Consider the following 5,417-nt stretch of genomic DNA (forward strand, 5'->3'; position numbering starts at 1 on the left):
ATATATATATATATATATATATATATATATATATATATATATATATATGATAATGTAATGTACATTTATTGACTTTTATTATTTTACAAATGCTATATTACAACCACAAAAGTCAATCACACTACTTTAGTGTGTCTATAAAACATGCTTAAACTCATTATAATGAAATAACTGAGGACGGAACACAAACAATGGATTCATGAGCCATTTTAGTTTGTGTCGTTCTAGTGTGTCTACATCTAGGGCCTTTAAAGCGCACTAAAGTATATATATATATATATATATATATATATATATATATATATATATATATATATATATATATATATATATATATATATATATGATAATGTAATGTACATTTATTGACTTTTATTATTTTACAAATGCTATATTACAACCACAAAAGTCAATCACACTACTTTAGTGTGTCTATAAAACATGCTTAAACTCATTATAATGAAATAACTGAGGACGGAACACAAACAATGGATTCATGAGCCATTTTAGTTTGTGTCGTTCTAGTGTGTCTACATCTAGGGCCTTTAAAGCGCATCCATGTTTTCGTGGCGCGCGCACGAGCGTGACGCGTCTGCTGCACGCGGTCATTGATCGTTGAGCGGCGAGGGTGAGGGAAGAGAAATGCGGGGGTGTTTGGTGCGTCCCGTTTAATAAAGATCACACGGGGATCAGGTGAATAATAAAGACATTCAATTATTGGGTAAGATTTCACACAGTGCTGGAGGAATTAACGCCACATTTACATTCAGCGATACAGCTATTCACGCGCAGGGAATCCCAACACCCCTGCACGCGCCGGGTTGGTGTGGTCTGAAAACATATTACATGACATTCATAATATTACATGACGTTCATAATGTTACACGGCAGGTACACCATTGACAGTCCATACACTGAAAACATAAGATATTAGTGTAATAGTAAACTGGATTCCCAAATTATAAAATGGCGTATGTTTCGCTATCTCCATAGCGTTCTAGGCTACGTGACATTCATAATAATACATGCCATTCACAACATTATATGGCATTGTAATAGGCTACATGGCATTCATTATAACACATTAGGAATTTTAAATGAATTTACACGAATAAGAATTATTAACTTATGCTGCTTTATTAGGCAACATTACCTACATAAATTTGCCTACTTTTCAGTACAGACATATGGCAAATGACAATCATGAAAAATAGCTGACAGTCTATATATATATATAACAGTAAATTATGACAGTCATGGTTTGATGAATCTTAACAATACGTGATATTTAAAATATATGATTTTTTTTACATTTATTTATTTAGCATATGTTTTGATTCAAATGCACTTACAAATGGGGGACAGACCTACAACAAACTCTTTTGTAAATATGCAAATAATCAGGAAAAGTGGTATTAATAATCACATAAGCAGCTAATAATAATATTAGTAGTAGTAGTAATAGCCTACATTTCATGACATATTCTTTAACATTCAAAACAATATAATATAATATAATATAATATAATATAATATAATATAATATAATATAATATAATATAATATAATATAATATAATATTCATGTTATCTTAACATACTACTCACATTATTCCTTGGCTAAAATTATCATGTAGCACCCATATTATACACCATTAAAATACATTTTCAATATTACATTTAAACATGGCAAAGTAACATTAGTAAAGGGCATTCTTTATATGAAATCCACAACATTATTTAACACTCAGTATCCCACTTGGCTCAAATGATCAAATAAAGATGGTACCAAGAGAAAATCTGCATCCGAACTTTAAGACGAGATGTTTTTTTTTTTTTATTGTTTGAAGAAGTCTTATCTATGAACAAAAGTAAATACATTTGTACTTTTGAAGTATCAATACATTTTTTAAATGGTACTGTGTCCCAGTTCTTTTACCTTTTCTTTCTTTTTTTAACAGGAAGCAGCCCAACAGGTTTAACGCAAATGAAAATAATATATTTTTTTTCTTGAGCAGCAGATTGTCAATTATTATCAACTATTAAAATGTTTTCTGAAGGATCCATCCTGTACATGGAGACTGGAGCAATGATGTTAAAAGTTTAGCTTTAAACCATAGGAATACATATATTAAAAATATATTAAACTAAACATTTATTAAACTAATAAAAGTTGTATTATTTTTTTATTAAATAAAATCAGCCTTGTTGAACAGAATAAGCTTCTTTTAAAGGGTGTAAAATAAGTATCTGATGTCCCTAGAGTGTATCTTTGAAGTTTCAGCTCAAAACACCCCAAAAATAATGTTTTATAACTCCGTGAACCTGAGTTTTTAATAGGTTTTTATCAAAATTGTGCCATTTTGAGGACTGTTGCTTTAAATTCAAATGAGATTGTAATACCACCCTTCTTTACAAAAGTGGGGGAAATACGATGCCTGTGTGTTAGCAAAACGGCAGGTTCAAATCAAGACTAATGTTATCTCTGTGATGCTAAAAAAAAGTCGCTCAGAAGAAGGTAGTTTATGGAACAACAGTGTTTATTTGTACAATCTAAAATGCAACATTTATAATGCCTGTTAGTCACTGACATTAGTCCCTTTCCGGAAAATTACCATCAATTTTCTGAAAAGGGATCATGTGTGAACAGGCTCTTTTTGAAAATACAGGTAAATTCATTCCGACAATTTTCTGGAAAGAGAAGTTGTAACATTACCGGTAATTTGCCGGCGTGCTGCTCTGTGTGAACTCAGAAGGAAAACTGCCACAAAGAGAGTGTTCAGGCTTAGAACGTGCTGACGTGAGAAGTATATTCCAGCCAATCCACATTTACATCCGCACTGTTCATGAAAATAAAAGCCTTTGAATTTTTTTCCAGACACCTTTAGCTGCTAGATGTTAGTCAGATAACATTTATATGTTCCTTCTTAATGCCAAATGTGTAAAAAATGATTGATAAAATACTTATGATAAACCGCTGTTTGTTTACCTTTAAGCTCTGCTGCAGTTGCTTGACACGTGTGCACGTAAAGTGCTCCGGTGAGCACCAGTACACACACATATTTTGCACATCTCGACATGCAAAAGTGTTCCTCCATATGTTTTCATCAAAGTTGTTCACAATACTTATCCATCCACAGAATTTGTAATGTAGTCAAATTACACATTACACATGTAGACTACATTACAAATTCTGTGGATGGATAACATTTAGCTACAGTTCATGCTTCTCCCTTTGGATATCTCTGGAACAAAGCAGCTAAAGCTTTAAAAAAAAGTAAAAAGTAAATCAATGAAAGCCCTAACCATTCTATGTTTACAAATACAAGCGCAGCTGTTTAGAGCTTATTTCTGGTTAATGATGTCAGAATTTGCCTGTATTTTAGAATGGATGTGTGAACGGTCTTTTCTGTATACCTGTAATGAAAAGGCACTGCAGTGTTTAAGAGTTCTGTTTGTCGGAGGTAGTCTACCTAAATGTGTATATTCCAAAGTATGAAGCTGATCGGTCAGTTCTTGTCACATGACTTGTGGTTTTCCACTAGGCGTGCCTGGGAAATGCAAGCTTGCACAAGATGCGCTCCCAATATGTGCGTGCGCAAAAGACACAATAGGGGAGCGCGGGGCACAAAGTGACGCAGGGTTAAATGTAACAAAGCGTTTTAAGGTATTTGCTCAGGGTTAACCATGGCATGCTTCTGAGGTTTCCACCACAGTGTCGGCAGACACCTTCCTGCCAATTATTGAAAAATTTCTGCAAAATGTGGATGACAAACACAGGAGAAACCATTTTTGCAACGTAAAAGTATTTTTTATTAAACTCAATATATATTTTTTTTATTTAAAAAAAATCTGTTAAAGTATGAATGTAAAATCTTATATTGTTGTTATCTTCTAGGCTAAAAGATTAAACCACTTTGAAAGATGTAAGAAACACTCAGTGACTGCTAGCCAGTTTTTAGAAAAACATGACACAGCGGGATTAGTTGTAACAGGGTTTTACAATTAACCCATACACTGTTGGACACCAATTAAACAAACAAAATAAATTTTAGAATTTTGAGTGTAATGTTAAGAACTTTTTAAATATATATTTTTAATTGTAAATATTGTTTTAATAGAAAAATATATATTTTATTGCTAATACTACAAATAAATGGATTGTATAATAATGGATAAATATGCAAATACACTCAAATGTGTTTATCCAATAAACAAATAAATACATAAACATACTGTGCCATATAGAATAAAAAAAATGAAATGAGCCAATTACTGAGAAAATATACCTCCTATTTAAAAGTAAACAGAAATTAAATTAACTTTGTGAAATCTGCCTTTATAAGCATGTGTTACAACTAACCCCCTGTCTGTTACAACTTGCCCCGCAGGTGGGGTAGTAAGATTTATACTCCTGGCACTTTTGGCAATACTGCACAGAAACCATAGGTCCAGCGATCATAATTCCAGTGCTCATTTGTAGGGGAGGCTTGTGTGTTGTTGGTACAATACTCTTCCTTGGGGAAGAGTATTGTAATGCTTTCTGTTAGTGCTGAACAAGTTGCTAGTTGAGTTAAGCGACGAAAGTTCTTAAGGCTGCATTTCACAGCAATATTTTTGTTTTTACGCTCAGTGAAATCAAAGTATTGTATGTATTTTCATTTGAAGCAGCCACTCTCGCCAGCAACCATTTCAGCTTGTGTTCTCCAGCAATTTAAGCAGTTAATAATAAATGCGTCACGGAGCGATGAGACAAAGACAAAAGATAGGATTCAAGTGCAGTTTTAAATGATACAGTCTTCGTGAAGTTTTACAAAGTATCAAATAAACAAACAAAAAAAAAAAAACAAACAAAACTTAAGACTCTGGAACATCAACATAACATACAAAGTCTACATAAAGAACTCACATACTTAAGATGTATTTACAGTCCCAACAATGCATGACAACGGGTTTCAGCTGTGTGTGATTAATGAAAAATGGAGTCCAGTGTGTGCAAATTGAATGTAGGGAATAGTTCATTATGGGTCTGTAGTTCACCAGCGATTTCTCAACATAGATTGATGGCGATCATGACAGTACCCCCCCCCCCCCCTCTTTAAAGAGCGGATTTCAGACGCTCTTAAAAACAGTCCCTGAGGGTGGTGGAGCAGAGGCGGAACAGGGGGAGGGATGGAGGGGCCTGGGACCAGTAACTGGACCTGGAGCATGGAACTTAGGCCGATCTGGAGCGTGGAGCTGCGGAGGACCTGGAGCGTGGGGCTGCGGAGGACCTGGAGCGTGAGGCTGCGGAGGACCTGGAGCAGCAGGTACTGGTGGCTCAGACAACTTAAGTTGGTCAGGAGGTTCTGGTTCAGGTAGCACTAGTAGTTCAGACAACCACATTGGGTCAGGAGGCACTGACAGTTCAGACAACCA

This window comes from Danio aesculapii, chromosome 18 (genome assembly GCF_903798145.1).
Source record: "Danio aesculapii chromosome 18, fDanAes4.1, whole genome shotgun sequence".
In the NCBI taxonomy this organism is placed as follows: domain Eukaryota; kingdom Metazoa; phylum Chordata; class Actinopteri; order Cypriniformes; family Danionidae; genus Danio; species Danio aesculapii.